The following is a 14209-nucleotide window of genomic DNA, read 5'->3' on the forward strand; positions in this document are numbered from 1 at the left end:
ATTTTATTTCATTTTTTTTTAATTTGAAATTTTGGGGATCAATTTAATTATAACTAGATTATTTTCAAAGAAAAAAATTTAGATTTTGAGTTCATGAACATCATATATCAGTCCCTTCCAAAATTTGGATGGTGAAGGTGCAATCTTGGGATGATTTTTTTTCTTCTTCTTAACTCTTGGGGGTCGTTTCCCAGATTCTTGAGATCACATTCCCAAAATTTGAGATGAAAAAGATATCCTAGAGTATGAGTGGATAAATGGATAGTATATTCCTGCAGGAGTAGGAAATCTTTTGGCGTTCATTGGACTTCGTTTTGAATTGGTGTGGTTTGTAGAAGGCATCGACCTTAGAAAATTTAAGTAATTTGCACCTCCAAATCTTGTCCAAAGATGTACTTTTGTCGAAAATTTCAACAATGAAATAAAATTTTATTTTACATGAGATTTCTTATAAAATGGTGCAGATCAAGTATATTTATAAAGAATCTTGAAAATGGGCAATTTAGATAGTCTATTTAAGTAATTTGCATTTTCAAATCTTGTCCAAAGATTTGATTTTGTTGTCGAAAATTTCAAAAATGATATAAAATTTTATTTTACATGAGATTTCTTATAAAATGGTGCAGATCAAGTATGTTTATAAGTATTTGAGAATCTTGAAAATTGACGATTTAGATAATCTATTATGTATTATTTTTAGGATTTGAAAATTTACGTTTTTCTATTATTTTTAGGACTTGAAATGATCAATTATTTTCCAGTAGATTTTTGAGGCGTCTTGTATCTACAATATAATGTGTCATAAAAATTTTTTTCCTTTTCAGGCTTTTAAATGATGAAAAAGATTTCACTCTCCCTTTGGGATATGCTCCTCGGTTAAAAACTTTGGTCATTTTTAAGACTAGATTTTGGCATGTGACCTTCTCAATCTAACGACCAACCTCAAAAGAATAAAATAACTATTATATACACATGCCCATAAAAAAAAGGGTGCGGTTTGTATAGAGCCTAGGCTCTGAGCAATCAAATTAGAGCCTGCTTTCAAATAGTGTCGAAAAATGTAGTTTTAATACTAGAAATTTTTCTGATAGCCTTAAAATATGTTTTTAGCTTTATTTATAAAGTTTAAAGCTTAAAAAATAGTGAAAATCTTTAAACTTGATGGTAAAAAATGCATTACAAAATACACTACTTCCAAAACTTGAAATTCATTTTTATCTCATGTCCATGCACCTTGATGTCGAGATGATCAATTTGAGGATATTTAGGCATCAAAACAACCTCTTCTACTGAAATTTTTTAGAGAGGCTCGAATTTGATTGTTTACGTAAATTATCTTTTATTAATTTTTTTAAAAAATCCCCTATACTTCGTATTTTATGCTTGCTTCTCACTTTCGTAGTGTGTCTAGCATTTTAGTTTTATCTTTTTTGTTCTATACCTTGAATTAATCTTAGGTTTTGGGTGTTCATACTTTTTGCCATCAGAAGTTTGCAAAATAAAATAAAATGAAGTAAAATAATTATATAAAATAAATTGATCAAGATATTCCCAAAAGTTTTGGGGATATTTTTGTTATTTTGGTCATTTTAATTATTTTAAATTATTTTTATAGGTAGGTGTGTAAGAAGTATGGACATCCAAAATTTTAGTTTACTTCTATAAAAAAATAAAATTAAAATATAATAGTTGCTCTCAAAATTGGGACTAGAACATAAAAAAATAAAATATTGGGTACATTTTTTAATTTAACAAAATGAGGAAAATATTGGTAAATTTCCCTAAAAAAAAGGATCTAAGATTGAATGCAACCTGTCTAATTTCTAAGCAGCCAGATCTAAATGCTTATATATATATATATATATATATATAAAACTTTATATTTAAATCCCATTTTTTTAGAAAGAGTATCTTTAAGCTCAAATTTGGTGTATCAAGGGATAGTTTGACAATTTTATTTATTTTAAATTATTTTTTCAATATTTTTTTAGGTGCATGGTAGTAAAACTCTGGACGCACCAAATATAAACTTAACTTGATATATATAAGAACATATAAAATTAAAATACACTAAAAAAATGGAACTTGAGAACATATAAAATTAAAATACACTAAAAAACAATGGAACTTGACTTAAAAAATGACTAAGTATAAATTTTACTTTCCCATTTTGCTCTTTACAAATATCTCTTATTTTCTTCTTTCTGAAATTTTAGAATCAATGACGAAATTTGCTCTCCAAATTCAACTGTCATTTTTTGGAATTCAATTGTATTCCCGATGTCTTATACCTATAAACAAGGGAAAAATATGTATACACCCAACACCATACCATACTTCTTTGGCCTATTCCCCCAATACGTTTTTTTAAATATTTGAGAAACTACTGCGTTCTACTATTATTAATCTCTGCTCTTACAATAACCAAAATCAGCTTAGAGTTTTTTAACTACTGGAACAACTCCATAATACTTTTAATTTCTCACCAAGGTTTCTTTTCAACTTTCATCGATAAATCCTAGGGAGTTGAGCCTCACAGCAACTCTTTCTCGAGAAATCCATCATTGGAAGAATGAAAATTCACCTAATTACTCAAAAAAAAGAAAAGAAGAGAACCACGATAAAATCAGGCTATAATATACGAGTAACCTTACAATAACTGGGCAGCTATACTGAATAATAATATGGGTGGAATCCAACCGTTAGATCTTCATTATGTGGTTCAAAATGCATATCACTATATGAATTTTAATATTTTTTTGGAAATCAGATCATAATGAAATTTGAAAAGTGTGTACTAAAAGATAGGGCGCACAATTAAAAAATATATTAAAAATATTTTCGAAATATAAAATGACCAAAATACCCATAAAAAATAATGGGGTTAATTTGATCATTTTAAATTATTGAAAATAATTTTTTAATATTTTTATATAGTACGCAAGAGTGTTAGGTATGTACACCCAAACTTTAATCTTAATCAGATTTATATAAAAAAAAGTTAAAATTAAAATTAAACTAGTGATATGTATTTTGAATCACTCGATGAAGATCTGACGGTTGGGATTCCACCTATATTACTATTCATTATAGTTGTCCAGCTATTGTTAGCTTTTTAGATAGAATCCTAACAAGTGAATCTTCATCATGTGGCTTAGAATGCATATCACTATATGAATTTTAATATATATTTTAGATATCGGATCATAATAAAATTTTAGAAATGTGTATAGGGTGCACAATCAAAAAATATATAACAAATATTTTTCAAAATATAAAATGACCAAAATACCTCTAAAAAATGACCAAAGTGAAATTTGAATTTTGTAATACTTCACACTAGGGAGAAATTGAAATTTGAATATATTGATAATAAATAAAATATACTGTTGAGAAAGAAATGATAAATATATATTAGAACACGTAAAGTTGATGATGACATTATAAATAAATTCTATTCATATGAAGTGCTAGGATAAAATATCCAAAAGCAAACCAAAAAAATTATAAAATCACCAAAGTGAATTTTGAATTTTGTAATACTTCACATTGAGGAGAAATTGAATTTTTTCGTACTTACATAGATGAATAAAATCAATAAATAAAACTTCAAAAAAAATTGTATGTATAAAAATCAATAAATAAAATTTCAAAAAAAAAATCAGGGATCATATAGAATGATACCATTTACCTTTGATACAAGTGGTCACAACTCCTTACAACCATTTGATGTGAAATTTGAATCTGTCACAAAGTTCAATAAAATTTCTTTTAAAGTTTGAGCTTAGTCAATGGAGTAATTGCAACGATTCAATTTCAAATCCAATGGTCAAGATCAATGTGATGACCTTGTATCTAAGGTAAATAGTCTCATTTTATACTTTTTCAATTATTAAATGATTTTCAAGTTAAAAAAAATTAAGGTGATAAGCTACAAATATTTTCACGTCCCCTCTCTCTCTTAGTGTTTGCAAAACCGGCCTATTAGAATCGGAACCGGCTGGTTAGATCGTTATCGGTGTGTTGGCGACTCCGGCTAGGGCCGATTTTGGTGGTCTACTTAGTAGCCGGTTTTGGTGCAACGATTCAATTTCAAATCCAATGGTCAAGATCAATGTGATGACCTTGTATCTAAGGTAAATAGTCTCATTTTATACTTTTTTAATTATTAAATAATTTTCAAGGTAAAAAAAATTAAGGTGATAAGCTACAAATATTTTCACGTCCCCTCTCTCTCTTAGTGTTTGCAAAACCGGCCTATTAGAATCGGAACAGGCTGGTTAGATCGTTATCTGTGTGTTGGCGACTCTGGCTAGAGAGAGAGAGAGAGAGAGAGAGAGAGAGAGAGAGAGAGAGAGAGAGAGAGAGAGAGAGTGTTTTACAAAGGTGATCTCAATTTCAAGTCATCCCTCATATTTTGAGAAATTGATTTTTCTAAAAGAAAATTCATTTTGCTTAGTAAAATTATATTTTTTTATCAATATGGGAAGTTTTTTCTATATTGCTTAATAAATTTATCTTTTAAATAATTTTATATTTTTAATAAAAAATTATATTTATTGATGAATATGAGAACCCGTTTTCTATTTTGCTTAACAAAATTATTATGTTTGATAAAATTATTGTTTTTTTTAATTAAATTATATTTTATAATAAATATGAGAAGAGGTTTTCCATTTTGCTTAGTAAAATTATTTTTTGATAAAATTATGGTTTTGTAATAAAATTATGTTGTATGATAAATATGGGAAATGTTTTTCTATTTTGTTTAATAAAATTATTTTTTGATCAAATTATTTGTTCTATTGTTCTCATTTTTTGATAAAATCAATGCAAAACACACTGATATGGATATGGTAGATACCTATAAGAAGAACATATAAGAACAATTGTTCATTGATTTTTCGATTTGTTGCATGTCATGAGATGTACTTTTTGTGAAGTATGCCTTATTTAACTTTATCGAAAAAGTATTGGATGAATTATGCGTTAGCTAACTATATGGAAGATGTCATTTCTATTTCTTGTCTTAATTAGTTGATATATTTTTTTTGATTTAATAGCATCAAGCTATTTTTGTTATTTACAAAAAAGTGCATAAACTTTCATTCCTAATGTGAGTAATTTTTGTACAAAAGAAACTAGAAAGTTTTTCATGTAAGGTTTGGAATGAATATGTTAATTCTTGGAAGAAGATGTTACATGACAAAAATATCTTCCAAAAATATTCTAAGATATTTTTATGTACATGACTATAGTATTCAAATATTAATTTATAAAAAATTGTTTCAATTTTTCTTGTAAGATAAATATATGGAATAAGATATTATACACTTAATCTAAGTATTTCTATTTTTTATTTTATTTTTATGAGAATTTTGGACCCATTTTTTTTTAAAAAAAATTTACTTGACCGGTTAGTCCAGTTAATCGCCCCGGTTAGTTCGGTTCCGGTTGAAACCAGTCCGACCCCGTGTTCGGTTAACTGTTCCGGTTCGATTTTGCGAACACTGCTCTCTCCCCATGTCCATTTCTCTCTCTCCCCTTAAGTCCCCCTCTCTCTCAATCTAAACCGTCCTTTTTGCAAACCATTCAAATCAAACCCAACTCTGCAAATCTTCTAGACCCAGATTTCATTGTCGCTGATTGTTTGCAGACCTTAAAACTCAAAATCAAACAACCCATAAAAGCCCCAAAACTAGACTTGACCATTTTCTGAAGACCCTAAAACCTAATATCAAACAACCCACGATGACCCTAAAACCTAACATCAAACAACCTACAAAACCTCCTAAACTTTGATTGATTTTTTGCAAACCCTATTACCTAACATCAAACAACCCACAAAACCTCCAAAACTAGACTTCGATAATTTTTTGCAAACCCTACTATTTAACATCAAGCAACCCCCGGAAGCTTCAACATAGTCCCATCCCCGCAGTGTATAGCTTGGTGGAACCCCGCCAGCTCCTCTCTTCTCTCCCTTTCACCAGCATATATAGTAGAACTACTAGTCGCAACTGGAAGATCTGGCCACTCATCCATAACACAACGATATGGCAGCAGTTCGACTCCTCGCTACTACTATATGATGTATGAGCACCTCTTTCACATGGCCAGCTCTCATATATACAAGGTCTAATACTCCCTAGGCCCCACCCACCGTTCGACTACTTATACTATAACCAACACAGTTGTATATCTAATCATATACATTAAAGAAATGTATATATTAATGCACTATATACATACAATAATGAACTTTACACATACACACATATCAGTATATACACATCGTATATATACAGACATCACATATATATACAGACATCACATACAAAAATTGATCAAAACATCACCCATTGACATTAGATTTACGTTTTGATGTTTTATAAATCTATTGGGAGGTTTTTTAAAAAAATTTGAGTCCTTAGAATCATCTTTGACTGGGCATCCTTTTGGATTCGATTGGGCTGCCCAGGTTCTGGACGCCCGCTTAGGACCCACTTAGCGCTTTTTGAAACACTGGCCAGATGAAATAATCTCCAGCTTTAATGCCCGATTTTATCACAGTTTGAAAAATTGTATATGCAAGGAAAAGTCATTCAAAGGGAAGATAATGATTCGAATGGAAAGAATTGTGAGGAAAATAATAAAAAATGAGTAGGGGGATCGGTTAATTCACGTTACTGGATGCAACAGCCACCTATGCATTCATATACATATCAATGTATACATACGCTAAAAACTGTAAAAACTGAGAAAAAGTGTCTATATGTATTATCAATGCGTAAGGGTGCATGTACGTGAGCATATTAGTATATATGTTTGTGACTATGTATGTGTTTGTAAGTGTGAGTGTGTGTAGTATATAAATTAGTGTATATATACGTTAATACATGTATAAATTGAAAATAAGTGTATATATGGCCATTTACATCAATGTATATAGATCAGTGTACATATACGTTAATACAAGTATAAATTGAAAATAAGTGTATATATGGCCATTTACATCAATATATATAGATCAGTGTACATATACGTTACATATACGTTAATACATGTATAAATTGAAAATAAGTGTATATATGATCATTTACATCAATGTATATAGAAATGTATATATTAATGCACTGTATATATACAATTATACACTTTGCACACACACATATCTGTATATACACTTTGTATATATTCAAACATCACACATACACACACACACACACACACATATCAATGTATTTTTTTACACACAAATAACTGTATATATTGCTGATAACTAATGTATTGTATAGTTATAAGCATCAATATATATATATATATATATATATATATATATATATATATATATATATATATATATATATATATATATATATATATATATACACACACACGAAAAATGTTTACATAAGGATGCTACCTTATAATGTAGAATTATGGATACCCTGCAAAAATACATCGGAAAATGTAGTTTTAATGTTGAAAAACTCTTTGATTGATCATCTCGACATCGAGATGTATGACAATGAAAAATAAAAAGATTTTAAGTCTCAGAAATAGTGCATTTTACAACATATTATATACACCGTCCATTCTCAAGATTTTCATATGTTTATAGATCTACTTGATTTTAACCAATCTTTGAAATTTAAAATTTTATAATAAGATGTAAAAATAGATTTTGAGAAAATCCTAAGAACATTTTACATCAAAATTATATACCATGATAAAATTTGAAGGTGCACCCAACCTCTACACCTACGAATGCATCTGTATGCAAACTGCACCCTATATATACGCTGAGAACATTGTTATATATTGCTATACATCAACATGTACATAAATTGAGCTAATAACTGTATATATCACAAATAATAAGTACATACATGGTCTTATATATAATTGTACATATAAACCCATTATACATATGCATATGAGTGCGCATATACAATTCAGTGTACATATGCACTAATAACTGTATAAATTAATAATAAGTGTATATGGTCACATATATTATATATAGAAATATATATACACAATCAATGTGCAAAGGTGCATGTGCGTGTGCATATTAGTGTATATATAACCAATAGCAAATTTAAATATACATGCATAAACATATCAGCATATACATATAGAATATATGAACACCATATATAAATATAAATTGCAAATAAGTGTCTATAAGGTCATACATATTTGTGTTTATAGAATGTATGTATTAGCGTATACATACACAATATATATGCACCTATCAACGTGTAAGGGTGCATGTGCATGCGTATATATACATTAATAGCTATATATAATTGAGAGCAAGCAATTGTATACATACACGCATAAACATATCAGTATATACATATCATATATATACACACACAACACGCATATATGTGTAGCATATATCTGTGAGTGTGAGTGTGCGTGTGAGTGTGAGTGTAGTCTGTGTGAGTATGTGTTAGTGTGTATGAGTGTGTGTGTGTAAGTGTGAAAGTGTGTGAGTGCGAGTGTGAATGTGAGTGTGAATGTGTGAGTATGTGTGAGTGAGTGTGTGAGCGAGTGTGTGAGCGTGAGTGTGAGTGTGAGTGTGAGTGTGTGTGAGCGTAAGTGTGAGTGTGAGCGTGAGTGTGTGTGTGTATGTGAGTTTGTGAGTGTGAGTGTGAATGTGAGTGTGTGTGAGTGTGAGTGTGAGTTGTGAGTGTGAGTGTGTGTGAATGTGTGAGTGTGAGTGTGTGTGACTATGATAGTTATTGTGATCGTGAGTGTGAGTGTGTGAGTGAGTGCGAGTGTGTGTGAGTGTGAGTGTGAGTGTGAGTGTGAGTGTGGGCGTGTGAGTGTGTGTGTGAGTGTGACTGTGTGTGTGTGTGTTAAGAACAAGTTACTTAAAGAAATTGGAAACAACAAGTAAAGCTCCAAAAAATTCACTCCATATTTGCATAAAAGAAGCAAGAGTGTGTGTGTTAAGAAAAGTTACATAATAAAATTGCAAACCACAAGTAAAGCTCCAGAAAATTCACTTCATATTTGCATGAAAGAAGAAGTACTATACTAAAGAAGAACGAACCATTAAACAAATCAAGCTTTCAAGATCAAGATCGCAAAAACAGGCATAAATCTATTAATATATACATATCGTATATATACACACATCAGTCCATACACAACATGCAAATATGTGTAGTATAAATATCTGTGAGTGTGAATGTGAGTGTGTGTGTGTGTAAGTGTGAGTGTATGTGAGTGAGTACGAGTGTGAGTGTACGTGTGAATGTGAGTGTGAGTGTGAGTGTTAGTGTGAGTGTGAGTGTGTGTGAGTGTAAGTGTGAGTGTGAGTGTGAGTGTCAGTATGAGTGTCAGTGTCAGTGTCAATGTGAATGTGAGTGTGAGTGTGAGTGAGTGTGAGTGTGAGTGTGAGTGTCAGTGTCAGTGTCAGTGTCAGTGTCAGTGTGTGTGTGTGTATGTGAGTGAGTGTGTGAGTGTGAGTGTGAGTGTGAGTGTGAGTGTGAGTGTGAGTGTGAGTGTGAGTGTCAGTGTGTGTGTGTGTGTATGTGAGTGAGTGTGTGAGTGTGAGTGTGAGTGTACGGATGAGTGTGAGTGTGAGAGTGTGTGTAGCTTATAAATCAATATACATATGCGTTAATAACGGTATAAACGGATAAATAGTATATATATCGTCATATATGTCAATGTATATAAAAATGTATACATTATTGCATTGTATATATACAGTTATGCACTTTGTACATACACATTCACACATATCAGTATATACACATCGTATATATACAGACATCACACATACATATCAATGTATTTTTTACAAACTAATAACTGTATATAAAACAAATAACCTATGTTTTGTGTGGTTATATGCTTTAGTATAAATATATACACTGAACATAATGGCATATATTGTTTTAAATCAATACGTACACAAATTGAGCTCAATACTGTACATATCACTGATAATAAGTATATACATGTGTCTTATACATCAGTGTATATATAAACCTTTTATATATACATGTGTCTTATACATCAGTGTATATATAAACCTTTTATAGATATGCATATGAGTGTGCGTATATATATTTCAGTGTACATGTACACTAATAACTGTATAAACTGATAATAAGTGTCTATATGGTCATTTATATCAGTGTATATAGAAATGTTTGTATGCACTGTCAATGCGCAAGGGTGCATGTGCGTGCACATATCAGTGTGTACATGACTGATAGCAAGTTTATACATACACGCATAAACATATCAGTATATACATATCGGAAACAAATCATTTTTATTTTGAAAATCGGATGAAAAAATTGGATAAAAAATACGGATTGGCAAAAATACTTCATATAAAGATATCGCTAATATATCGGATTAGGCTCAAAAAATCGAAGTAAACAAATCGGATAAATTTATCATATTAGAAATTTTGAAATTCTAAAAAATAAAAATTATGTCAAAGCCATCAATTACTAATTCATCTATAGAAACTTTACTAGACCAATATAATTAAGTCAATTAATTTAGATGTCTTGTGACTCTCATCCAATATTAAATATATAATTAATTAGTATATACCAAAAAAAGTACTATATAAATCTACCCATTAAATACTTTAAAAAACATCACACGTACTTATTACATACAAAAACAAATATACTATATAAATTTATTCATTGAAATACTTTAAATATGGTATGGTGACAAATATACCATAAATTATTTATTAAATACTTAAACATAACTCTTACTTAGCAGGTACCAAAAAATAAATACACGATTTTTGTTTTCTCACGACAGTTATTTAATTATGGTATGGTGACTATGGTCACTCCATAACTATGGTTAAAGTTTTATAAATTTCTTTAGTTGAAAGAAGTTCATATAAATTTGGGATTTACATCTATGTTTACTGTGTAGAGAGAAGAAGGAAGAACGACGAAGGAAAGGAAGAGAAGAAAATAGGGCTCGGCTCATAGCCATTAGGGTTTATAGCGAGAAGAAGGAAGAAGAAAATGGTTTTCACAAACCCTAATGGAAGGGGCCCTAAGTGATTTTTAGAGAGAGAAAAGAAAGAACCCCAATGGAAGAGGCCTTAACTGATTTTTAGAGAGAGAAAAGGAAAATGGGATGCTGATTTAGGAAGATGGAATGCTGATTTGGGATAGTTTGAAAGGGGTTTTTCTCTCTGATTTGGAATAGTTTGAAGAGGGCTTTTCATTTTCTTGAGGAAACAGAGCAGAAGGATTAAGTTTGGGGAACTAATCCTATATGTACAATTGCTTGCTCTTGTAAGTTTACAGTTTACACAATCAAAAATAAAATATTGATTCCTTGGCCCTGTAGTCACACTCTTTGCTTCTTATTTATCAGTAAAAAATTATGCTTTGAGCTTTAATTTGTGCCATTAACAGTATTTTCATAAAAGTAAATATTAATACACTGTATATATACAGTTATGTACTTTACACATACACAGAAATCCGTGTATACACATTGTATATATACAGACATCACACACACATCAATGTATTTTTCACACACTAGTAATTGTATATATAGTCGATAACTAATGTATTCTATGCTTATATACATCAATACGTAAACATATAGAGCTGATAACTGTATATATCACTGATAATACGTATATACATGGTCTTATATATTAGTGTATATATAAACCCATTCCTATACATTAGTGTGAGTGTGAGTGTGAGTGTGAGTGTGAGTGTGAGAGTGAGTGTGAGTGTGAGAGTGAGTGTGAGTGTGAGTGTGTGTGTGGTGCATGTGCGCGCGTGTGTGTAAAGAAAAAGTTAATAAAATTGCAAAACACAAGTAAAGCTCCAGAAAATTAACTCCATATTTGCATGAAAGAAGCAAGAGTGTGTGTGTTAAGAAAAATTTACTTAATAAAATTGCAAACCACAAGTAAAGCCCTAGAAAATTCACACTATATTTGCATGAATGAAGCAAGAGCAATACTATAATAGAGAAGAAAGAACCTTCAAGCAAATCAAGCTTGCAATATCAAGATCTCAAATATCGAATAACATAAAAAGATCCGCCTCTATGATAAGTTGCTTTCGTGCGTGTTGATTTACAAGAAAACTCAATGAAGATGAAGCTTATCAATAATAATAAAAAACAAGTACAAATAAGATAAAAAATTTACATGGACTATCACAATAGGGCATTCAACATACCCAATTCATCAAGAGAAGAAACCCAATCTTATGCGTAATTCTATACAAAGTAATAAGGAATTTCGCAATTGCATATCAGATTACAAGCGATAGTATATATATTTGTGAGTGTGAGTGTGAGTGTGTGTAGGTGTCAGTGTCAGAGTGCGAGTGCGAGTGGGAGTAAGAGTAAGAGTGCGAGTGCAAGTGTGAGTGTGAGTGTGTGTGTGTATGAGTGAGTGAGTGTGAGTGTGAGGGTGAGGGTGAGGGTGAGGGTGAGGGTGAGGGTGAGAGTGAGTGTGACTGTGAGTGTGTGTAGTATATAAATCAATGTACATATATGTTAATAAAGGTTTATACTAATAATAAGTATATATATGGTCATATACATTAATGTATATATTAATGTACTGTATATATACAGTAATGCACTTTACACATACACACAAATCCATATATACACATCGTATAAATACAGACATCACACACACACACATATCAATGTATTTTTACATACTAATAATTGTATATATAGCTTATTATATGCATCAGTATATATATATATACTCTGAAAAGAATGGTATATATTAATATATATCAATACGTATACAAATTGAGCTAATAAATATATAAATCACGGATAATAAGTACACATATGGTCTTATATATTAGTGTATATATAAATCCAATACAAATATGCACATGAGTGTGAGTATATACATATCAGTGTACATAAACACTAATAACTGTATAAACAGATAAGAAGTGTCCATATGGTCATACATATCGGTGTATATAGAAATGTACGTATGCACTATCAATGCGTAAGGGTGCATGTACGTGCGTATAGCAGTGTATATATAACTGATAAGAAGTTTATACATACACGCAAAAACATATCAGTATATACATATCGTACATATGTACACTATATATATATATATATATATATATATATATATATATATATATATATAGCGTAATAATTGTTCTTTGGAATCAATTTGTTGTTTTAAAATACCTCCAAGTCCTTTATCAGAGGCGTCACATTCGATGATTTTGAAAGCAGTGGGATGTGGAAGAGAAAGGCATTCAAGGGTTTTTACCTTACTCTTTATTACCTTTATTGCTTGAGTATGGATGTCAGACCAAGGAGGAGGATTCTTCTTGAGTCTATCATATAATGGTTTAAAATCCAATGCCAGATTAGGATAGAAATCACTAACATAGTTCATACATCCTAAAAATCTCTGAAGTTCAGTTTTATCTAAAATCTTATCAGGGAATTTATCAGCAAATGCTATGGATCTATCTATTGGAATAATAGTGCCATGATGTATCATATGTCCTAAAAACCTTATATTGGTTTTGAAAAGTGTAATCTTTTTGGCTGAAACAACTAAGCCAGCATGGTTTACTGCATGAATAAAAGTGTTAATATGTTTAATGTGTTGATCTATGGATTCTGAGAATATTAATACATCGTCAATATAAACTATCATGAAATGGTGATAAGCATTGAATACGTCATTCATTATTTTCTGAAATTCTGATAGAGCATTTTTCAAACCAAAAGGCATAACATTCCATTCGTATTGACCAAATGGAACATTGAATGCAGTTTTATATTTATCCTGTTCTTGGATTTGTATTTGCCAGTATCCTGATTTCATATCAAACTTTGAAAATATACATGCTTGAGCAACTCTATCCAATAAATCTTTTTTATTGGGAATAGGGTATCTTATCCATTTTAAAACTTTATTTAATGGTTTATAATTTATAACAAGTCTAGGAACTCCTCTTTCTTTTTCAGCATTTTTGTTAACATAAAAAGCTGCACAACTCCAAGGTGAAGAACTTGGTCTTATGAGCTTTCTTTGTTGGAGTTCAGTTATTTCTTTTCGAAAAATGTCTAATAGAATAGTATTCATTTGTATTGGTCTAGCTTTAGTAGGGATTTGTTTTTCATCAAACCCTTGTTCGTATGTTAAGCTTATACTATGCTT

The 14209-nt window shown here is 30.3% G+C and overlaps 1 protein-coding gene and 1 long non-coding RNA gene across 4 annotated transcripts in view; both read right to left on the bottom strand.

Moving 5' to 3' along the window:
• Nucleotides 1–2193: 2193 nt before the first annotated feature.
• Nucleotides 2194–3786, bottom strand: LOC148782937 (uncharacterized). Its single transcript, XR_016051488.1, has 2 exons — nucleotides 3692–3786; nucleotides 2194–2584 (listed from the first exon to the last, which is right to left on the bottom strand). It is a non-coding gene; the product is annotated as an uncharacterized LOC148782937 (long non-coding RNA).
• Nucleotides 3787–5578: 1792 nt separating this feature from the next.
• The window catches only part of LOC110006830 (uncharacterized), a 79545-nt gene continuing 70914 nt past the window's right edge, over nucleotides 5579–14209 (bottom strand). For all 3 annotated transcript variants that reach the window (XR_016051489.1, XR_016051495.1, XR_016051493.1), the window contains one exon: nucleotides 5579–6525. The gene's annotated coding sequence lies outside the window, so the exon portion shown is untranslated. The remainder of the gene's footprint in view (nucleotides 6526–14209) is intronic.

Source organism: Amborella trichopoda, chromosome 3 (genome assembly GCF_054954075.1).
Source record: "Amborella trichopoda isolate Santa Cruz 75 chromosome 3, AtrichopodaSantaCruz75HAP2 v2.0, whole genome shotgun sequence".
NCBI lineage: Eukaryota > Viridiplantae > Streptophyta > Magnoliopsida > Amborellales > Amborellaceae > Amborella > Amborella trichopoda.